Source organism: Rhinatrema bivittatum, chromosome 6 (genome assembly GCF_901001135.1).
Source record: "Rhinatrema bivittatum chromosome 6, aRhiBiv1.1, whole genome shotgun sequence".
NCBI lineage: Eukaryota > Metazoa > Chordata > Amphibia > Gymnophiona > Rhinatrematidae > Rhinatrema > Rhinatrema bivittatum.
In genome coordinates this window covers 316,410,763-316,435,281 of record NC_042620.1, presented here as the reverse complement: position 1 = coordinate 316,435,281, position 24,519 = coordinate 316,410,763, and the positions used below count along the sequence as shown (strand labels likewise).

Genomic DNA, 24,519 nt, shown 5'->3' with positions numbered 1-24,519 from the left:
TGTTTTTCATCTACTCATGTGCAGGAAAACAAGGATGAAAATTGTGGGGCTCTCAGAACTCAACAAACCTGGGAGCAGCTGCAGGTATGGACAGAGACCTCAGCCTGGCGGAGCCCTTCAGACAGAAAAGATCAGAAGGAACTGAGGATTGTGACAGCATTGGCAAGGCCCCCCAAGCTCTGCCAGCCAGAAAACAAAGTGATGAGACTTCAGCTAGAGTAGATGGTGCTGGTAGGGGCTCCCCAGGTTGTTTTCATTTGAAAGAGGAGATGGAAGTTGACGCATTGAGGTTGGTGGGGTTTCCCCAATCCCCCCTCAGCAGAACACAACCACTATCCCCCCACTACTTCCACATGTGGCTGTGGGGGATGAAGACTTGCTGTTGCCAGGACCACACTGCCTCCCAATGTGGCCATGGGGGCTCAAGATGACTTGTACCTGCTCTTGTCTGGCCTCAGAGTAAAGTCATGGGGGGCCAAAGAAAGTTGTTGATTGACTACCTTGCCTAATCTTGGAGCCAAAGAAAAATATCTCCAATTATGGCTAAGGAAGATGAAGAAAGCCATTGCCCAGACCATCCCCACCTCCCATTGCCACTGCATGGCCTGAGTTCCCAGCTACCTGGTAAAAGGAGGTTGTGTCTTTGGTACCCATTGGACAAGGAGGATATAGAATACTGCACAAACACAATTGTGTTTGTTTTCCATTTTGTTTGTAAACCAACCACCAATAAAATACACTCATTTTTATTAAAAGACCTCCTGGACATTCCACCAACCCTAATCCTCCCCCCCCCCCCCCATAACCCATGATTCCGAGGGTCCAAAGAATGACAGGAGACTTTCCCACTCAATCCTGCCTCTCTGAGGCTGTAGTCCAAAATGACATTGGCCACAGGCTAGCTGGTCCCATTTAGCAATGTGGCACTGATGGTGTAGGAGTGACTGAGGATCACTCCTGCCACTCTTTGGACCTTGGGCATCACAGATAAGCTTGGAGGGGTCTGGGGGTAGCAGCAGAAAGTTTAGGGGTGGCCATATTTTGAAAAGGGGTGGATCAGGTTTTGGTTTTAGTGCGCGCTATTGTAAAAACAGCGTGCGCTAAAACAAAACAAAATGAAATAATAATTAAAAAAAAAAAGACACTTCAGCCCACCCCACCAACAAAATGAAAAGAAAAAAAAAAGACCTTCACATCCTACTGAATTTTACCTATGTCTATCTAGAGTTTGAATACAAAAGCTTTATTTGGAGGTACTGAAGACACAAAACCTACTTGAGGTTGTACTGAGCACTTTCACCAGAGACACCAAATGGGAAAAGCCTTTTCTTACATCAAGGCCCCTACAGGAATGGGCATGCATCAGATCAGTTTAAAATATGCAGAACTCCAAGGACATTATGAAACAGTGGAACAGCGATTTCTTTCTTTTTCATTTTCTCTTTCTAATGTTTGCAGTAGCAGAGGAAAGTGTTGAATTTGCAGCATTGGGTCTGATGTCCTTCATTTATCCCTTGTTCTGTGATGTGGCGTGGGCAGCGACAGTGTGCTCTTCTCCCACGCCATTCAGAAAATGCAATGTGTCTGCCATCTAATCAACGAAAAAAAGCCAGTGTGCATCATCTAACAGTCAAAGGCCACTTAAATTCACAGCTCAAACAACAATTAAAAAGTTCCTTTTAACCTGAATGTTCCATTCTCTAACAGCAATCATTCCCTAATCTGCAGATTCTACTTGACAGTTAATTGCCTTCACTTTGCATTAGTTGCCATCAGTCTGGGCTTGGGATTCTACCTTTTGGCACAAGCAATTATCTTGTAATTAGAAACCCACTGCAGCGGGGACTTCCCTTAATTATGAGGCCGAAGCTTTTAGTCACATCTCCTTACATATCTTGAAGCAAATCAGGATTCTACTGTATAATATTGATGAGGATGGGAGAGCAGGGAGGAACAGACACAGGGAGGCAGCTCAGCAGGCAGGCAGATGTCAAGATTAAGAAGAAAAACAGGAGGACCTCCAGGAAGGCAATGGAGAGCAAAAGCGAGAAAGTGGGTTTTCAGGTGGACAAAAAATGCCAGAAGGAAAGGAGCAGTTGGTGCTAATGAAAAGCTAGAGGGATGGCAATTTCAAAATCTGTAGCAAGCACATGGTGGAAAAAGAGGAATTGAAACAAGGAATTATGCTTGCTAATAAGGAAGGACCATCTATGCTGCCTTTTCATTGTAGCTCAAGGTGAGTGGCCCCAGAAGATTTACAATTTGAAGTCTATATTTACAAAGCTGCGCTAAGAGTATAACATGTATAAAAACAGCATATATCGCACGATATACGCATCACAGCAATATCATATGATATTCACGATATCGTGTGCTTTTTTTTAAATCAAAAAATCTCCATCTATTGAAATTAGCTGCTTTGCATGCATAAAATTGACTAATGCATACAAATAAAATAACATGACTTGCCAAAAAAAAAAAGGGAAGCCGTGTTATTTTAGTGCTTTTCAGGAGATGTAGTTAACTGATCATGGGGGCCAAAATTACCCCTCCCCCATTCAAAAATACCTCTGGGGTTCTTGCATGACCCCCCGTCCCCCTGCTTCCTGTTGAGGTGGCCCCACATTGAAAAAAAAACACCAAAAGCTTTTACTGCTGGGCAGCAATTCTCCTCCCACCCAAAGCTCTCCTCTTTAATAAAGAGCCCCACTAGGTTCCAATCCCTACCCCTACAAGGCACCCTGCCCTCCCCTAAATCCTAACATTAGAAGTAGTGCTTGGTATCTTATGATAGGGACAAAGGCCAGTTGGCAATATTTTAGAAAATGGTGTCAACTGGCCCAGGGCCTAGAGGGCACCTCAGGCCCCACTAGACACCAGAAATTTCCCCTAAAAGTATTTCAGGTGGGGGCTGGAGATGGGCCACTGGACACTAGTGATTTTTTTCAAGGAAGGTGAGTCTAATGTTGGGGGAGTAGGATGCCTTGTAGGGGGAGGAGTTGGAACCCGGGGGGTGGGGGGGGCAGGACATCGCCATTTGGCAGTAAAATTATTTTTTAAAATGTTTTCAATGCAGGGGGTGGAGAGTTGCACAAGAACCCCAGGGGGATTTTGGAATAATGGAAGGGAACTGGGCTAGGGCCAATATTGAGCCTTATAGAGAAGATGACGGCAGTCCGTGAAGGGGGTCATCATCGCATATTTTTGGAACTTCCCCATTTTTTTTTTCCATGTAATGTTTCCACACAAAAAATATTGCAGGGAACCTGTAACAATATTTTATCGTGGTTTGGTGATATATTGCATGAATGCCCCTCCCCCGTGATATTTTGTCCCACCCACAATAAAATATCACGACTTAGTAAATTTCTCTTTACATTTGTACCTGAAACAACGGAGAGTAAAGTGACTTTTTTTTTTTTTTTTTAATGAGGGATTTAAACCCTGGCTTTATTGGTTCTCAGCCGCTATTCTAACCACTAGTCCAGCTCATCTGGTTATTATAGGATGATAATAAAGCCAATTTATTTCCTTTTGCAATGTCATAGATACCAGTTGATCTCCAATTTTTCCTTCACTTCTTCACAACTGAAGGGGTCAGTAGAACGTTTAGGGGACAAGTTATCCGGCTACAGGTAGCCGGATAACTTGTCTCGTATACGGTTTCATCGTAGTAGCCCAGCAAACGGCAGAAGCAACCCCAGAAGCGCCAATCCCAGATCGTGGTAGAAGGCTGCCGTGACCCTGCCAGGAACCTTGAACAAGGGGAGAAGAGAAAGGGTCGGAGGGGGTATTGGGGGGGGGGGTGCACTCTGGAGGCCGCCGGATAGATTTTTTTTATATGGGTAAGTAAGGGGGGGGGGGTGGGAGTGGGGAAGGGGAAAGGGAGATTCCTGGCCAGAAACATTTATTTTTAAGATTTAATGCGCAGTTTTTAGGTGGTGGCTAGTTTGGCCCCAATAGGACCTTGGCAACGTGGGTGGAAGGGAGGCGGGAGACAATTTTTTTTTTTTTTTAAATGCAAGGTAACTTAACCGGATATATTCTTTTTTGAATATGTCTAGTTAAGTCCAAAGTTATACAGCCACACAAGGCTGGATAACTTAGCTGGATATACCTGATATTCAGTTAAGTTAGTCGGATAATGGGACCCCTCCCCAGAATGCCCCTTTTATATCCGGCTAAATTATAGCTGGATAACAACATATCCAGCTATAATTTAGCTGGATAAGAGGTTCAATATGCCATTTAAGCCATTTAGATGGATAACTTGTAAGTTATCCATCTAAATGACTTTTGAATATCAACCCTTGAGGATCATCTGTGCTTATTCCATGTTTTCTTCAATTACCTTACTATTTTGCATCCACCACTTCTACTAGGACATTAATCCTATTTCATGATTTCTTGTCCTAGAACTTAATTTCCACTGAAAATTGCTTGCTTCTTGAATATTATTTATACCTTTTGATGTATTTGAATGTCTCTATTAGGGATATTAATTTATTTTACATGAATTGTAAAATGCAACAAATGAGTCCATTTTTGTTTCATTCATGGTCCCCTGAAATAAATGAAGAATGTCCATGGATTTAAACAAACATTTTCATATCATTTATTTATTTTCCCATTCAAGCGTTAAGATTCCTCCTGTAGCTGTGCCATAGGAGGCATCTCACTTTTTCTGGAGGCCGCTCCGAAGCCAGGGTCTCGCCTACAAACTATCCAGGATTTGCTCCAGGGCCTGAAGGCCTTCGAGGTCCTTGGGGCCTGCCTGAGGCTTGCTTGGGTCTGTATGGACTTCCTGGTTTGAGCCACACCCTTTTCCCTAGGGGCTGGCCCGCAGCACTTCTCCTCTGTTATAGGGCCAGCTAGGTGTGGCCCATCCTAACTCCTCCCAGGGAGTTGCCCGTCTACAGCAGTATAAAAGTATCTTCATTTCAGTTCCTGTTGGGCCTTCGGATTGGGTTCCACAGTTGCCTGTGTCTTCAGACTGGTCCAGGTCCTCCATGGTCTCCTTTATTTTGATGGCGCCATGTCCTGTGTCTCTGCCTGTTTCCTTGATGTTGGTTCCTGATGTTTCAGCTCTTCCTGATGTTTTGTTCCTGTGCTCTTGAGCCTTCTTGTTCTGCCGGCTCCTTGGTTCTCTGGGTGACACATCTCCATCATTGGAGTTGCCTGCAGTGGATTCATGTCCTGCGCTTCTGTGCCTTCCTGACCTGCCAGCCCCTGTGGTTCTCCGGATGACATTGGCTCCATCATTGGAGTCTCACCTCAGCTGGATTCCTTTCTTGCGCTCGTCCTGCTCTCCTCGTGGTCTGTGACCAGCCTCCTCGGGCTGTGTAGGGTGTGCAGTGGGACAGGGTGGTCCGCGACTAGCCCATTGGGTCTGCCCTTGAAGGTGGGCCGTGTAGGGCACCCTGAGAGACAGTGCCAATGTCTACCTTCCCAGCTTCTCGCCTCGTTTGTGACGTCTTCGTCTCAGTCATAGTCCCAAGTCTTCTGTGTTCCAAGGACTCTGTCTGCCCTTGTCCTCTGTCCGGCCTGCTGCCCATTGCCATACCCAGCAGCAGGTCCGAAAGGGCTTGGAACGGTCGGAGGACCGTTCATCAATCAACATTGCATTGTTAGTTTTCCGGGGCGTGCAGGTCCGGCTGAGGGTCAGACCTTGTTCCCTAGTCCTTGCTTCAGCCTTGTCCTGCTCTCGTTATCCATGCTCGCACCAGTTAACCTCCCACGGTGTGGCTTGGGGCTCCTCCCTGGGTCATACCATGGCCCAAGGGCTCACAACCCTGTTTGAGAGACGACCGTGCCTCTGTGCCTCGGAGAGTAATGGCCGTCTGAGGTCGCGCTCGTAATATCAAGCCTATGGCACAATCAAATCTATGGCTGTGTACTGCTGAGCAAACAAACAGCTGTTACCTTTGTGACATCACAGCTTCCTGGAAGCTGAGGCAGGACAAATAGCATGGAGAACAGATGGAAAACAAATCACAGTGTAACATCTTTTTAACTACCTTATAGCTGCCATCTGGATCAAATGATACTGACATCTTCTCACTGAAAGTTTGAGTATGTGCTGTACTTGCTCTACTTACAGTTTGTAGGAAAGACTCTTTGGAGAAAATCTCTGAACTGAAAAAGAAAACTTTAAAAAGGCGGCTTTGGCACTATTAATGCACTTTTGTGATGGGTGGCATGGATGTGAACCCTTGTTGTTGTGACGTAGTTGATGTAGCCTTGTAGGTGAATGCACCCTGTAGAAGGACAAGCTGTAGCTTTACCTATACCAGCCGCCTCACCCGCAGGTTGAGCACTTGGGTCCTGGTGGTTGGCAAGGTTTAGATAAATCCCTAGGGCAGTCTGGTAAACAAGAGTCCAAAGGAACGCTGGGGTCAGGGCAGGCAATAAACTGAAGAAGTCAGAGACAGGCTAATGTCAGGGCAGGATGCAGACAAATGTGGTCAGCTCCAGGCAAAGATCAGGTCCAGGCAGCAGGAAATAGTGGTCAGGTCCAAGCAAGAGGTCAAGATCCAGAGAGTCAGGCCAAGGATAGATGGAGATACACAGAGAACACTGGATGAGACGAACAGGAGAAGACACCGCTGGACAAGGATAATAGGATGTGGCATGGCTGAACAAGGAAGACTGGACGAGGCAAGGTTGGTCAGGAAGGTGGGATGAGGCAAGGCGGGATGAGGCACAGAAACCAGGAACACAGGAAAACAGAGATGATCAAGAACCAGGAACAAGAGCAAAATGCATTGTGAAGCAAGAGACCCATTGCGAGTAACTGATGCAAGGTCCTAGAACATCTTAAATAGTCAGGCTGATGATGACATCAAAAGAACACTGCATAGAATGTTCCCACTGTGACCCCTTTAAGTTTTGAAGCCTGCTGCATATGTGCATGTAGAGCAGCCCAAGGAGGAGCCCAGGAAGAATGGCATCTGAGTGCTGCATGCTGCTCCCATGTGTGCACAAGTGCCAGCAGCATCCCTGCTATGGAGAGAGGCCTTCCCATCCTGGGGTGAGTGTGGCGGCTCTCAGGATCATCCTATGAACTACCCATCATCACAACTTTCTGTTCTTCTCTGATGCTTTTTTTATTTACTGGGGGAGGGTAGGAGTGGAGTGAAGAGTTAAGAAGTGTCAGTGATTTTTTTTTTCTCTCAGTCTCTGATAGGGATGTGAATCGTTTTTTGACGATTTAAAATATCGTCCGATATATTTTAAATCATCAAAAATCGTTAGGGTCACGATACAATACCAATTCCCCCGATTTATCGTCAAAAAATCGTAAATCGGGGGAAGGGGGAGGGCAGGAAAACCGGCACACTAAAACACCCTAAAACCCACCCCCGACCCTTTATATTAAATCCCCCACCCTCCTGAACCCCCCCCCAAATGCCTTAAATTACCTGGGGGTCCAGCGGCACACTAAAACACGGCACACTAAAACCCCCTAAAACCCACCCCGACCCTTTAAATTAAATCCCCCACCCTCCCGAACCCCCCCCCCCCAAAAATGCCTTAAATTACCTGGGGGTCCGTAGCCTTAAATTACCTCCGTAGCGGCGGTCCGTAGCTAAATCAGGGGAAGGGGGAGAGCAGGAAAAGCGGCACACTAAATCGTGTAGTCTTCAGCCGGCGCCATTTTGCAAAATGGCCGCTGCAAAATGGCGGCGGCCATAGATCAAAACGATTCGATGCAGGTGGTCGTTCTGGACCCCCGCTGGACTTTTGGCAAGTCTTGTGGGGGTCAGGAGGCCCCCCCAAGCTGGCCAAAAGTTCCTGGGGGTCCAGCGGGGGTCCGGGAGCGATTTCCTGCCGCGAATCGTTTTCCGTACGGAAAATGGCGCCGGCAGGAGATCGACTGCAGGAGGTCGTTCAGCGAGGGTTCCGGACCCCCGCTGAACGACTTCCTAGCCGGTGCAATCGGGACGCCAGTTGGGCTGGTCGCTGGAGGGGAGCAGGCTGAGCGAACTGGCTCCTCCATGACTCTGGATGTTACTCTGAGCCCAGGCGAGCCAACCAGGCCCACATACCCTGCGCATGCAGCTGAACTCACACCCGAAGAGTTCCAAGGCGATTTACATCTTGAGCTGGAGGAGACTAAACGGGTGAGCCTAGGGGTGAAAGGTATGTACAGCCCACAAGGAGAGGGACGCTGTATGTTGCTGGAGACGGGTCATGGAGGAGAGCAACGGACCCACATGGCTGACAACTTGGCAAGGAACATCAATCGAGGGGCAACACAACAGGAGAGGGGAGTCCCATATAGAACCTACAGCAGTGAAAGTAAATATTGGGCAGCCTGAGGATATTACGCTTGGAAAAGTATGGTATGCACTCAAGGCAATAGATACTGCTTTAAAATCAATAGCCCAATCGATAACTGAATTAAAACAGCAAACTCAAGAGAATAAAATAATAATTGGGACTTTTGACATGAAAAAAAAAATAGTTGAGCGATAAGGATGCACCAAGCTAGAAGTTTTTAGTAACCTACATAAGCATATTAATGTTAAAATCAAACTGCCTAATTTGTTCCTAACAATCAGGTTTAATTTACACACCTAGTTTATTATTTTACATTGTTACCGTACTATGATGGCACACGAGTAATTTGTAATCTATACCACCCATATTTCTCTTTATCGTGCCCTTCTATAAACCGTTGTGATGGTATTTAACTTAACGACGGTATAGAAAATTTTTTAAATAAATAAAAAAATAAAAAATACAAGATCATGAAGGAAGACTAAAGAAAATGGAGTCTTTACAACAGGACTTTGTAAAATCAGAACTAGCAACAGGAAGACGATTGGAAAAAATGGAGAACAATTTAAGAATGTTAAATTTAAGAGTGATTAATTTCCCTGTGTTGAGATTAATCTCACCAGCAGAATTATTTAAAACATACATGAAGGAAGTCTTAAAGATACCTGAGTCTGCGCTCCCTGTATGTACTAGAGCATACTATCTGCCCCAAGGAGGTCCCGAGGCTGCCCAAGAAAATATACCAGCAATGGACATTTCTGAGATATTGGAATTGTCTATTGAAACAGAGGTCAAAGAAAGAAAAGCAATGTTAAGTTTCTTTTGCGTTCTTGTCAGATCGCAATTATGTGTTGAAAATGTTCCTAAGAAATAGATCAGCTTTATTTCACGGTGCAAAAATCTGGATTTATCTTGATGTAATCAAAATAACTCAGCAACGTAGGAAGGAATTTCTTATTATGAAACAAAGGGTACTAGATATGGGTGCCCGATACGTTTTAAAATTTCCATGTAAATGCTGTATAAGATTTCAAGGGAACAATTATGTTTTCTTTGACTCTAAACAACTGAGGGATGTCTTAATGGGACATTCCCTGGAAACTCCTGATGTGTGATTGCTCACCTATCTTAATTTCTATGTTAATATATATTGAAATGTTTGTTTAATTCGCTCAGTTTTGTTCTTGCCTCCAATTCTTATATTTAGGAGTGTATTCGGAAGGAAATTTGTTACTTTTTTTTTCTTGTTTCTGGATAAGATGTTAATATGATTCTGAATATGTACTGAATTTCTATAATGAACAATTTCATGATTTAATTTGTGAAAATTTGAAAACAGAAAATTAAATAAATAAATACCATCTTAGAAGCACAGTCCAGATGTATTCCACGCATTAAGCAAGGTTGAAGGAAAGTCAAACGTTTGCCAGCATGGCTAAAAAGTGAGGTGAATGAAGCTATTTTAGCCAAAAGATCTATATTCAAAAATTGGAAGAAGGATCCTTCTGAACAAAATATGATAAAGCATAAACATTGGCAAGTTAAATATGAGACAGGCTACAAGAGAATTTGAAAAGAATATATCTGAAGCAGAAAGCCTGTGAGGGAGTCAGTTGGACCATTATATGATCGAGGGGTTAAAGGGAAACTTGGGAAAGATAAGGCCATTGTGGAAAGACTAAATAAATTCTTTGCTTCGGTGTTTACTGAAGAGGATGGTGGGGTGAAACTTGTTCTGGAGACGGTTTTCAAGAGTGAAAATGCAGATGTCAGATGAATTGAACCAAATCAAAGTGAATCTGGAAGATGTGGTAGCCCAGATTGATAAACTGAAGAGTAGGAAATCATCTAGACTGGATGGTATACACCCCAGGGTTCTGGAAGAACTAAAAATGAAATTTCAGTTGCCCCCGTAGCAGAAATATGTTAGTCATTTTCTTATATAAATAAGGATTTAGGTAGGTAAATTGATCTGGATGAAAATTGTCCTCCTCTGCCTGTTTTAAAGAACCCATGGGCTTCCATTGTGTGTGTGTACTTTAATAGATTTAAGTTTGCATGCCTTTTCTACATGCACACTTTGCAGTAGCTAATTTTCAAATGGAAACATCCTAGGTACCTTGCATATTACTGGACTATTCAAAATTGTTCAGGTAATCTCTTCAAACCAAAGCAGATTTTCAATGGTAGGCGAGGAATATGCTTTTTGGGGATGAACTGTCTAACATAGCTGGATAAGTAGCAATAAGACAAGACTTATCCGGCTAACTAGAGATTTTTTTTTAGGGTTATTCAGCAGTAAAGCCATACCTCTGAATATCCCTTGCAAACTAGCCAGACAAGTCTTATCCAGCAAACTTACATAACCAAGCTTTGAATTATCTACCCCCATAAAGGCTGAGGGAGATGAAAACATATTATCCAAAGTTACAACTTCTTTTGACATAAAAAACAATTTAGCTTTCAGGCATAAATTTGAAATAGATTAAAACATAAGCCTTCATTTACTATTTTATATTCTCCTCCCACCTAACTTGTAGTCCAGTCATGCCACGCCAGTCCTCAGCTGGAGGCCCCTGCACCAAGGCTCCTTCTCCAATCATGGGCCCTGTCAGGCCACTAGATACTGTTCTAGATCATGTGATTGTCTTTTTTTCCTTATTTTTTTTCACTTAATACCTTGTCTTGGGTCTTCTTTTCTATATTGGGGCCTTATAAAGATAGACCTATCAATAGGTTTCATGGTTTGTATTTTTTCCACTTCAATTGTGAGATTTGAAGAAATATACAGATTTTTTTTTTTTTTTGCCTCTTCTGCCTGTCTGTAAGGCAGAAGAGGCAAAGACTTTTTTTTTTTTTTACCTTTGGTTTTCTGTTAAACTCTTCAAAAGAAAATATATAAAAAAAAAAAAAAAGATTTATTTTCTATCACCAGATCTCAAGCCAGCCATCTTTTAAACTGAGAATTGATTACAAGCCTACAGAGCTATCCATAGCTGACAGGATATACAAACCACCGTTCAGGGGAAACATAGGAATCACATGTGTTATGATTCTCAATCCCTTGGAGAAGCACTATTGTTGGAAATTAAGCCCTGTAGGAGATTGTGAATCACAGACTGCATACTTCAAGTATATTTTATTGGTCATTACTGCAGAAATGCAGCTGAGAGATCTTGGAGAGTAGGGCTAAATGTATCAGGCAGGCAAGGAGCTTATAGAGTTAGAGATGATGAGTTTTATGGACTGTCAGACAGCTAGTGGGATGAGGAAACCACAGGAGTTTATTCTGTAGAAATGGTGAAACGAGTAAGAAGGTGCAGTAAGAAGATAAAAAAAACCTGTTTACATAATCCATGTCTGAAGGGACTTTTTGTTAAACGTCTGTTTCTGTCATGCACTCCCAAATTGGAATGTGTAAAATCTCTGCTGCTGGCCTGCAGAAACAGGATTCTAACGTCAGGTTAAATTTAATGAGCATTTACAAAGTGTCCATTCGTTAACGTTTTTTTCATAAACCTCTGAACCTGGCATGATATAAATAAATGTTCTCCGCAGCTTCAATAGCACAATGTCTAGGATTATTCTTTATAATGTATTTTCTGTTCCTCTTACCTACAGTAAAACCAGCTGAACCGATGAAAAAATAAGCTATGTTCTTTCTCCTTCATAGTACAACTCCAGCGAAAAAAAAACAAACTTTCTGGAATCAAATCTTATTTTCTCGATTGGATGATGAGCAAAGGAAAAAAGTGCAGCTTCAGCCAAGCTTGAAGCTGGTTCTACAGTAGATGAAATAAGCAAACATAACGCGACCATTGAATTGATCCAAACTGTCTTGGACATCATGGAATATACTCCGATGTTTACAGGCAGTGCTTGGTGTACCAGATGGACATTTAAAGCTGAACTCTAATAGTCAATAATAAAAAGAATTAAACAAATGTAGTTTGTTTTTCTACATTGTCATCCATATGCTCCGTTATCCTAATTGTTCTTTTATTGGTGGAGGAAGAAGAGTGAAGAGACCTGGGTTTGCACTGGAGCCCAGCAAAACTAGGAATGTGTTGGCTTTAGGTTTGCCTCACCCAAATATATAGATTTTAATGCATTTTCGATTTAGATTTAAATGTTTGACCTCTGATCACATTTGAAATGTTTCTCTTAATCTATTCATGTGTGTGGGGGGTGGGTGGGTTGTACATTGAGCTAAACTTTAACTCTTCAAATACTTTAACCTCTTCCTGAATGTTGCAACACCCCCTGATAGTGTTACTTTATGGACTGGGATGTATGGAATATGTGCTTTAAGGGACTGAAGATCTTGTAGGGATGTGCAGAAGCAAAGTTTGTTTCAGCTTGTGTGTTCAATTGGTAGGTTACCTCCATTTGTTTGGTTTGTTTAAAATGAAAGAAAAAATGGTTGTATTTGTTCCAGATATTTTTTATTTTCCATTGAAGTCAACTGGGAAAGTAATCTCTAAGCCTGGCCCCATTTACTTCAAAAGAAACAGTAAATTGGGCCCGGCCCAGTGCAGAGGATAAGCTCCAGTGCCCAGCAGTCTGCACCCAGTGCTTAGGGTTAGACCTGGTCCTAGTGTGGAAGCCTAGACCTGGTCCAGTCATGCTCAGTGCCAAGGCCTAGGCCTGGTCCGGGCTCGTGCTAAGGCCTGGTTCCAACACTGGGGATTGGCCATGAAGCCTCATCTCAGATGCTGAGTTCTAGACCCAGTGCTGAGGCATGGTCCTCATGCTGAAGTCTAGGTACTGTCCAGGCCTGCTGCCAGGGCCTGGGCCCAGCACCGAGGCTCAGCCCTGAGGTCTGGTCCCAGTGCCAAGTCCTAGACCTGGTGCTGGGACCCAGCCCTGAGGTCTGATCCTGGGGCCAAGGCATAGGCTGAATGCTGGGGCCCAGCCCTGAGGCTTGGTTCCAGGCTAAGACCTGGTCCTGGTTCAAGGGCCCAGGCCTGAAGACTGGTCCTTGCACTGTGGCTTAGGCCTGGCACTTTGGCCTGGCTTTGACAAATGGCTTGGCACTGAGACTTGGGCCTCACACTAGACCTAGCCCTAACCCTGAGGTTTGATCCTGATGCCGAGTGCTGGGCTTAATTCTGGTATTGGAGCCCAGCCATAAGCCCTGGTCCAGCACCAGACTATTAACCTGAATGTTTTCCAGTTTGGGGACTCCCTAATTCCCCCATCTTGGAAGGCCAGACTACAGCAAAAATTAGCACAACATGCTAGCGTGTTCTTGTGTTCTGAGTTGAATGTGGGGTATACAAAGGGTGTAGACCACTACATTCGTCTTCCAGATGACACCCCATTCTGGGAAAGATCAAAGAGAATAGCCCCAGGTGACTTAGCTGATGTGAGAAGACATCTGAAGGAACTCGGGTAGGCAGGGATTATCACTGAATCATATAGTCCTTATGCCTCCCCATTGTAGTTGTTAGGAAAAAGGATGGAATTATATGACTGTGTGTTGATTACCATCTCCTAAATTCCAGGACCACACCTAACTAATATACTACACCAAGAGTTGAGGATGTCCTTGGCTGTCTGACTGGAAGTCAATGGTTCTCTGTCCTGGACCTATGCAGTGGTTATTACCAAATACCCATGAACAAGGTTGACAAGGAGAAAAACCACATGTATATATCCACTAGGGTTTTACCAATTTAACTGACTTCCCCAGGGAATCTCAGGTGCCCCAACTACATTTTAAAGGTTAAGGGAGAAGACTGTGGGGGACATGAATCTATTAGAAGTGCTAGTATACTTGGATGACCTGATAGTCTTCAGGGAAACCCTAGAGGAACATGAAGAAAGGCTACTCAAGGTACTTGATAGGTTGGCACAGTGTGGGCTAAAATTATCATTGGACAAATTTTGTCAAGCTGAGGTTAAGTATGTTGGGCATATTGTTTCTAAGGAGAGAGTGACCATACACTCTGATATGAAAGCTGCCCTCACCATCTGGCCCTGTCCAGCCAACCTCAGAGAGTTACATTCCTTTCTTTGATTTCATGGTTATTACAGACAGTTTGTGAAACATTATTCAAAGATTGTAAATCCATTGTTGGAGTTGATGCATGGTTATCCACCCATGAACAAGAAGTAGAAGCATGACTGATAAGAGGGAATATTACAAGGTATCAGAGTCCTATGGCATAAGATGGACTCAAGAATGTGAGGTTGCCTTTAGAATGACCATACGGTGTCTGTGTAGTGCACCAGTACTTGCTTTTGCTGACCCAGGCAAACTCTATGAACTGCATATAGATGCTTGCCTGGAGGGCTTAGGGGCAGTTTTATATCAGTTTTATATCAGCCAGAAAGATTAAGACATGTGGCCTATGCAATCCACGGTCTGAGTAAAACTGAGAGAAGCTACCCTGCTCATAAACTGGAGTTCTTAGCCCTTAAGTGGGCAATTGTGGACAAATTCACTTATATGGGGTTGAGTTTAAGGTGAAAACAGACAATAATCCACTGACATGTTTTAACAATTGCAAAGTTGAATGCAACTGGGCACTGATGGCTAGCAGCATTACTCCTTTACAAATTCCATGTACAGTACCAGGGGCCCTGTCCCGGCGGCCTCACAGGAGTGATGCTACTCAGGGGGATTGGTAGTTTATCAGTGTGTAATCAGGTGGGAATGGAGGTGAAGGTGATACTGAGAACTGATGTTGTGCTGCAGACAGCTTAGGGATCCCCCCCCCCCAAACAGCATTCCCCCTGTCTACTCTGATGTTGTGTCTCTGGTCTCCACTAAAATGACGATTAACTTTGCAGGATTAATTCTTTGTGAATTATGGACTCCCAGCCTGGATATACTCTGACCCTGGGAGGGAGTTTGAAAGCAGCCTCATTAAAGAGATGTTGCAGGTGGCTGTGATTAGGAAGTCACGCACCTCTCCCTATCATCCCCAGGGAGATTCCCAGCCCAAGAGGTTTAACAAGTCACTTCTAACAATGTTGGGGACATTGGAGACATCTCAAATGAGGAACTGGAGCCAGTATGTGAGCTATTTGGTGCATGCTTACAACTGCACATATAATGATGCTACAAGGTTTTCACCCTATTTTATGATGTTTGGGTGAGAGGCCAGGTTGCCAACTGATCTGTGTTTTGGGGTTTCAGTAGAAGTGTCATTGCCTTAGACATTTCAAAGCTATGTGAAGAGGCTAAAAGAACAGTTGGGGGCAGCCTTATAGTTGGCTGCTGACCTGCCTACAAACTGAGCTAGAGAAACAAGCACGAATATGCCCAGAATGTGAAGCAGAATGACTTGACAACAGGGTACAGAGTACTCTTAGAGAAATGGGGGCTGACTGTGAGACACAAAATTGCTAATAGGTGGATGACTACCCCCTATGAGGTTGAAGAAAAACTGAACAACCTGCCTGTTTACTGGGTAAGGCTCGAATGGGATGCAGAAGCAGTAAAAATGGTACACAGAAACCATCTCCTGCCCATTGAACAGTTGGTATTTCCCCTAGAGGAACCCCAAACTATAGCTGAACCCCCTCCACCCTGACCAAGAAGAAAGGGAACAGTAAGACCTGAGACCGAACCTCATTGGGAGTTTGACAGAAATCCTCATCAGGAACTGGTAGGGTCCCCTGAGTATCCACTGGAAGACAGACATAGTGGAAATGATAGTGAGGATTCAGAAGGAAAGTTAGGTGGGGGGCATATGAGATTCACCTGGGAGCCACATTGGAGAGACCAACCAACAGGCACATGATGGGAACTTAGTATGAGAGTTGTCAGGGATGGAAACCCAGGAAAGGGAAATTGAAAAGCCTTTTAGAGTAATAATATTACAGAGGGTGGTACAGATAGCAAGAGAGGGATGGACAGCCTGAAACAAAAAAAGGAAAGAGGTGCTACAGATGAGATTCACCCCCAAAGAGAATCAGAAACTACAGAGGCTGAGGAACTGGTTCCACTGCAACCCCTAGATCCCAGAAGGACAGGTATGACTTATGATAACCCTGGAAAGCCAATGAATGTCCCCCTGACAGTAGTACACAAACAGGTGATTGCCCATTACCGAAAAGTAATGAAGGAATGCCTTGAGACTTTAGTCCAAAGGGGTACTGTATAGGGATGTGAATTGGGCTTCAGACGATTGAAAATATCGGACGATATTTTCAAAATCATCAGAAATCGGGGGCTCCCGTGGCAGCCGACCGTCTGAGTGCAGGAGGTCGCTCCTGGACCCCTGCTGGACTTTTTGCAAGTCTTGTGGGGGTCAGGAGGGTCCCCCAAGACTTGCCAAAAGCCCATGGTGGTCCAGCGGGGGTCCGGGAGTGATCTCCTGCACTCGGGCCATCGGCTGCCAGTAATCAAAATGGCGCCGATAGCCTTTGCCCTTACTATGTCACAGGGGCTACCGGTGCCATTGGTCAGCCCCTGTCACATGGTAGGAGCACAAGATGGCGCGGGCCATCCAGTGCTCCTATCATGTGACAGGGTCCGGCCAATGGCACGGATACCCTGTCACATGGTAAGGGCAAAGGGGGGGGGGGCTAAGGTATTAGTTTTAAAGGGTCTGGCGCAGGCGATAAACAAAACCACGATCGGGCACGATGAAAAAAAAACAAAACACATGTGAATCAGAAACAGAATCTGAACCGATTCCGGTTCACATCTCTAGTACTGCATGCAAGAGTGGCTTGTTGAAGACAAAAAGAAATTTAAATAGGGGAGTGTGAAACCCACATCCTAAGGGAGATGGAGGTTAAAGAGCATGCTACCATTTAAGTGAATTGCAGCAGAGAAAAAAAACAGGACAATGTAGCAATGTAACATAAGCCGTGAGCCCAGGAAACCCAGAATGAGATTGAAAAGGTTGCCAGACCCCTTACTGTGAAGGTGCTTAAATGACCTTTGAATAGATGAGTCAGAGACTCAGGTAGGGTATTTGCATGTCATAACCCCTAGACTACTGTTAGTAACTTGCAGTGAAATATTTTAAATCAAAGGATAGCAAAATCATAAATTACAGAACTATGACTGGAAAAGTCCTACATTGGAGAATTCTGAATGAGAAAGGGATTTATGAGAAAAATGTACTGATAAAAACAGTCCTAGGAAACAAACAGATCTAACCCTGACTAACAAGGGGAGTCAGACCCTTGGGTACCCAGTTCTCATACAACAGAAAAAAGTCCAGGCAGGATGGAAGGGTGTGCATACATTCTCTTTCCATGGTTCTGCCTGGGTCTTGGCCTTTTGGCTGAGAGAAGGTGACCGTTCCAGGCTGGGTAACTAGGCCATGAGTTTAGCAGAGCTAAAATCACTGAAAGCTGAGACTGCAGAGGGCCTGAATCACTGAATGCTACCATGGGCCTAGTGGAGCTGTAAACCCAATCTAGGAAAAACCCTCCTACCAAAGGAGAAGAACCAAAGGACAGTGGCATATCTGGAGGTAAAGCAGTGCCCCAGGAGGTTGTGGACCCCAGTGGCAGCTCGAGTAGTCCCCCAAAAGGAAGAGGACACCAGCAGAAGATCAGGAGGTGACCCTGGGTCCCCCTTGAGCAAGGGGACCCCAGTGGCAGATCAAGCCATCCCCCAAGAGGGTGTGGACCCTAGTGGCAGATTGAGCAGTCCCCCAGGAGGGTGTGGACCCCATTGGCAGATCATGTGGTCCCACAGGAAGAAGGGGAGGGTGTGAACCCCAGTGGCAGATTCACTTGTCCCCCAGGAGGGTGTGGACCCCATTGGCAGATCATGTGGTCCCACAGGAAGAAGGGGACCCTAGCAGCAGGTCCAGAGGTGTAGTTGGCTTCCCCAGGAGGACATGGACCCCAGCAGCATTCCAAGTGGCAGAGTCGGGTCCCCCAGGAAGGTGTGTACCCCAGTGATGGACTGAGAGGTGGAGACCTTTCAGTGGAGCAAAAGTGGCACCAAGGAGAATGCAGCAGTTTATATACAATGGACCCCCCAGGCCAACTCTGCCCACCAGCCCAATTTTTATTTATTTATTTATTTAAATCTTTTCTATACCGTCATTAAGGTGGGTACCGTCACAACGGTTTACAGTAAGGCACAAAAAATAATGTTATTAAAATGTATCAATTTACACCGGTGCCATTAGGTTCGGTAACATAGTTTTTTAATCAAAGCTAGATGTTAAATGAGTGTGATCACTATTCTGTCCAGGTCAATTCTATAGCAGTTTGAGTTCAGGACTCATTCTATAAATGTAACTTATCCTTTAGTGATGAATTCTATTAAAAACGAACACCCTTATTGATTCTTGTTTGTGTGGGTGTTTTGTCTCTTGCACTTCCCTGGTATCATTTGATTAAGCAGAAACTCCCTTCTATTCTATATGATGTTAATCTGTGGGGGCCAACAACCCCAAATTGACAAATATTAAATTTTCTTGCTACCTTGTGTGGCCTGAGACTATTAACCACAAGTAGATAAGGGTGCTGTTTGACATCCTATTAGCGATGTACATAGTCATGTAGAAATTTATATAGTTATATAGTCTAATAAACTTGTATATAGTTGTATATACTTCCAGCCTTGTTCATAGTCCTATTTGTTTCCTGGGGTGAAGGGAAGAAAATCCCACCCATTAACAACTTCTTCCCCAGGTGGAGGCACCAGGCACCAAGAACATGATGACCGACGGAGTCTGAAATAGGGGGGGCTCCTGCCAGATCTGTCCTGGACCCAGTAAAGAACCATGTTAACCAGTCAAGGGGGCCTTACAATTGGAGACTAGTTTTGGTTCTTTTTTTTTTGGACAAACCAAAAATAGAATCATTTCTTGCATATTTTGCATACTTTAAATGAATCCACAGCTCTAGGATTCTGTTCCTTACCAGGATTTAGGATGTCAGACCTTTGGACATTTCTAGTGTAACCTACCTATCTAAATGCAGTTGCTAGATTTGAAAAATACTTTGACCGTGTGCTTGAAGTATGTGTTTGCTCCAGGACTGGGAAAAATAGCATACACAGGGTTAATTTGCATAAAGGATTAGTGATACAATACAGGCTGCAGACATGCTCCAGTTTTTGCAAAACACTGCTGAATCTTTTGGACCAATGGTGGGATTGCTTGCAGTGCAGCACCAGTAGACAGTGTACTTTCTGGTTGACTCTCATGGTATTACAGATCAGTTATAAGGAGCCTGTCAGGAAAAGATCAGAACTAAGCTGGATTTTAGGGTAAGAGCCAGAGACATTGGGTGCAGAGAAAAGACATCAGGAGAAGCTGAATTGGCTGCTTGCATACAGGAGTGAGCCGCAAGTGGCAGTTGGCTGGATGAAAGAAAAAAAACTATTAGTTTAGTTTCAGAGATGGTTTCCTTTACCGAAATCTACTGGGAGCAAATGACAAAGAAAAGGACAAACAACATGAAGAGAGCCTTGTTGGGGTGAGTATAGAGGCAGTTTATTATTATAAATTCTCTGCCAAAGGGATACTATCTTGTGAAAAGTAGATAAATTGGGGAATACCAGTAAAAAAATCAGTCCTTTTTGGTAACTTTTGGGCTGATGCAATATAGTGCGTTCAGCCTAGCATATGGCTTGACTCGCGATTGGACATGTGCTTTGGATATGCTAGAATAACTCCCGATGCATTAATGGGATTAGCGCATCCAAAACACACGTCCAAACAAGCGTGTAGCTAATAGCCTCACCTGTATGTGATGAGAGCTATTAGCTATTACCCCTGAAGCAAAAAAATCTTCATGTGCCCGACGCACACTTTAACACGAAAAATTTTATGCCTGCTACGGAGCAAGCATAAAGTCTTGCTGCGCATCAAGGGCTCAGTTTAAGAGCAAAAAATATTGCTTTTCTGTGGTTCCTCCTCCTTAGTATCATCGCTATACTAAGTAGGAGGAACCGCAGAAAGCAGCACCATGTAAAATTAAAAAGGCTTACCTGAAAAACAATTTTCTGGCCGGATAGTATACACACTCCAGGCCATGTATATTGTGCATGTACATTGTACCGGTCAATTAGCTGACGTGGGATAAAACGGACACTTGTATTTAGTGTCCATTTTCCTAATCCACACACAGCCACATCTCCTGGGCACCCGATGCCAAGGGCACGCTAGGGACACAAAATTTCCCTCAGCATATTCTTTTTAACATGGAAGTTCATTAGCATATTGCAATACGCGCCCAGGAGAGGTGGATGAGCTTGCGTTTGGAAAATGGGCACTTAAATGCTCATTTTTAGCATGTTTATATTGCATTGGCCTCTTTGTGAGTGAATGATCTACACAATAATCATGAGATCTCCAACAGTTGGAGATCTCATGATTATTGTGTAGATCATTCACTCACAAAGAGGCCTAGAACAGTGTGTACTCTGTAGATTTATGTGCATAAGTTGGAGGGAGGGAGGGAGAGAGAGAGAGAGAGAGAGAGAGAGAGAGAGAGAGAGAGAGAGAGAGAGAGAGAGAGAGAGACTGACTCTTTATTGTGCTCAGCTTCACACTCAATATATGGACCATTGTAAGGGGGGCACTTGATTCGGGGTGAGTTTTCGGTAGGTGGGTTGGGGTTTGGGGAGTGGTGTTACAGAAACATTCAGAGGTATACATTGTAAAACTGACATCATTAAAGAATTTTAGTCCTTATAAGTGATGAATAGGAGCTGATTTTAGGGATGTGCAGAGGGACCACATACGTTACATTCAGAATTTGTATTCGTGGGGGGGGGGGGCATATTAATTGCATTCGGCAAGGGGGGACCCCGATCTGTTCATGCGTTTATTCTTATTCATTTCCCGGCTAAAATTTAATTAACTACAACCCCCCACCCTCCTGACCCCCCCAAGACTTGCCAAACTCCCTGGTGGTGCAGCGGGGGTCCGGGAGCCATCTACTGCACTCACGTGTCGACAGCCGGTATTCAAAATGGCGCCGATAGCCTTTGACCTTACTATGTCACAGGGGCTACCGGTGCCATTGGTCGGCCCCTGTGACATAGTAAGGTCAAAGGCTATCGGCGCCATTTTGAATACCGGCTGTCGACGGCGTGAGTGCAGTAGATGGCTCCCGGACCCCCGCTGGACCACCAGGGAGTTTTGGCAAGTCTTGAGGGGATCAGGAGGGTGGGGGTTTTGTTTAAATTCTCTCCTTTAGACGGCCAAATAATTCGGTGAAGATTTGTTGTATTCCTGGGAATCGCGATATGTTTCGCTTCCCCATGAATACAACAAATATGGCCCTATACGTTGCAGATTGCCAATACGTTGCAAACAAATGCACACCCCTAGTTGATTTATACAATGCAGCTAGACTGCTGGTCTCCTTGGGGTTCCCCCAGCAGGAGCAAAGTTTTGTTTGAAGGCTCTTTGGTAGCCACAAATAAGGTGGCAGATGAAAGGTGGGGGAAGAAAGAAGTAGCAGCTTTCAGGGTGCTGCTAAAGCTGACAGTACTGCATGATAAACTCACTGCTTCGTCCACTGCACCCCCACTGCCCCTCTGCCTCTAAGCCCTCTCAATCTTGCACCTTAGCCACAAGCTTCTCCTTCTAGTAAGATTATTGGATCAGAGGGTGATACTGTCCTTCACTAGTGGGTCACTCAAGATGACTAGCATGTAAGGATCCAGCTGGTGAGGCATCTGAGATGATTTTGTAATTGCAGCTGCAAGGAGTCCACAAGTACCAGCACATCTGGTCCCAGTTCCTGTTCCTGCCAGAAACACTATAACATTGCTTCCAGTATATCGAATATGAGGATAGCCTTGCCTGCTGTACTCTTTAGCTAGCCATCCACAACCTCAAACACAATGGACACTCCCTGGTCCCAATGTCCTTTTCAAAGTTCACAAAACACTGGAAAAAGGCAAATCCAAGCAGAACAAGGTACCTTCCTTTCTTTAGGAATCTTATAAGCAGTTCTCAGAACTGTCTGAGCCATCCATAAGCTTCTTTCCGGTATCCTAGATCCACCTCAAGGACTCCAGAATATTCCGAGCCTCTGGTTTTTTTTTTTTTTTGGTTAAACATTTTTTTTTTATTAGAAGTATGCTCATATTCCATAAGCAAAATTTACATTTCGAATGTTTGCTTACATATCAACATGACGCCAGGCTAAATGACAATTACAATAGTAATAACAATTCCGGCTTATAGCCTGAATACTTAAATCCATTCATGTGAATAAATGCATCAGATAATGAATAAACTATTACAACAATATGATTTGAATCAGCTATTTGTGTATCGTCTATTATTTTACTTGTATATATCGAAGTTTTTATTGGTACTCTAACTTCTAAGGCACCATGTATTGGAGTGTGTCTTAACACCTTCTCTTCTTACTTTTTTTCTAGAAATATGGGTGACTGTTGGAGATATATGATAACCTGGTAATCATTTTTATTTTATTTAGAGTATTTATATGGTACCCTACAACAACACAATTGAGGTGAATACAAGGATTAGGCACATATATAAGCCACTGTAAATGAACAAGTCTTTAATTTCCTTCCGAAAGAAGCTAGGAACAAGGTATTCTGAACAGTAGGCAGAAAGCTGTTCCTGATAAACAGTGAAAGAAGAGAAAAAGGATGCAAATGAGAGGACATTTATTTAGTATGAGAAGCATATAGGAAAGTGTGAGACTGTATGAGGGAACATAGCAGAAGAGCAAAGATGAATGAAAGTGAGGAGCAAAGCAGAGACCCTTCTCATCCATTCCTCTTCTGCTTCCTTTGGACTTCCTGGCCTTGCTGCCTTCAAGCATTTTGTGTATTCATGTTCAGTGTAGTTCCCATCCTGGTTTGTCCAGTCCTGTCATTGTCTATCTTCCTTGCTCAGGATCCCCTCCTCCAGCTCACGCTTACCTGCATCCAGCTCCACACTTACCTGCACACTATTCTGATTTCACACATACCTGCACTCTGTTCCAGTGTAACAGTTCACGCGTACCTGCATTCACATCCATGCATCCCACATGCTCTTCCAGTGTTTCCTGAAGTTCACCCTTAGCTCCAGAGACCCTTCTCAGCCAGCAGCCAGCACCAGAGGCCATTCTCAACTGGTACCCAGCTCCAGGAATTCTTATCATCCTGTACCCAGCTCCGGAGACGCTACCCAGTCTCACCAGATCACCTGCTATTGCTCCCATCCTCCTGTCCTGTTTCACTCCTGTAGGTGGTGTTCACCACACCAGGCCACAGCCCAAAACTGTAACAGCATGCAGAAGCCATCCACCTCCAGATATAGGGACAGGAGACTGCATCAGTTCAGTGAGTCAACTTATTTTTCTGCTCTACACAACATTTCTGATACTCAACGGTATTTTACCTGAGTGGAGGAGTAGCCTAGTAGTTAGAGCAGTGGGCTATGCAGCAGGAGACCAGCGTTTGAGTCTCACTGTAGCTCCTTCGGCAAGTCACTTTACCTTCCATTGCTTTAGGTACAAATTTAGATTATAAGCCCTCTGGGGATAGGGAAATACCTACAGTACCTGAATGTAATCCACTTTGAAGTGCTGCAAAAAGCAGAAATCTAAATAAATACTTGTTGTCAAACTTTGAATTACCCACATTACCAAGACTGTCTAGCCTGTCAGCTTTCAGTAGCAGAAGAAAAATATTTTAGTATACCAAGATTGCTTGAACTGTAACACTCCTAAGCCAGGATGATGAAAATGTCCCCGTATCCCTAGCCTACTACCCACAGACAAAGCTTGCCCCCGTTTGCACAGCTACCAGAGCAACTATTCCACAAGAAACATCAGCCTGTTTAATTAGCTTGTATTCTGTTCCTAGCCAGGCAAACTAAGTAGTTACAACTGGCACTACACTGATAAAAAATCTCAGCGCACCTTAGAGAAAACCTTTCAGAAAAAATTAAAATCTGTACCAGAAAGGCCTGGCACTCACCTGGTCAGTAATGTTTCTGTGACTCCTTTGCTCTATCCTCAGAAACAAGGCTCTCTAAAGCAAAGAACACTAATTAAGCCTAGCAGAGCTCTGCCTTTCACAGCTGCAGGTCAGTCACGGCTGACGAGCTGCTTCCCAAGACGTTCCAGAACTGCCTGTGCCTTTACTAATCTGCAACCCCACACATCAGAACCAGAGACCTGTGATCAGAGGGTCAGCAGCTTGTTTCTACCCACTAATTGCTCTGTAGCCAGGTCTATAATCTCTTCTCAGTCTAACATGGCCAGTTCAGTCATGGAAAATCCTACCCCTTATGGTCAGTCAGCAGCAGGCTCCTACATCCA

The 24,519-nt window shown here is 44.2% G+C and overlaps 1 long non-coding RNA gene across 1 annotated transcript; it reads right to left on the bottom strand.

The window, feature by feature from the left end:
* Positions 1–1,248: 1,248 nt before the first annotated feature.
* Positions 1,249–24,208, bottom strand: LOC115093309. Its single transcript, XR_003857280.1, has 3 exons — positions 24,176–24,208; positions 23,758–23,781; positions 1,249–1,591 (listed from the first exon to the last, which is right to left on the bottom strand). It is a non-coding gene; the product is annotated as an uncharacterized LOC115093309 (long non-coding RNA).
* Between the last annotated feature and the right edge of the window lie 311 nt (positions 24,209–24,519).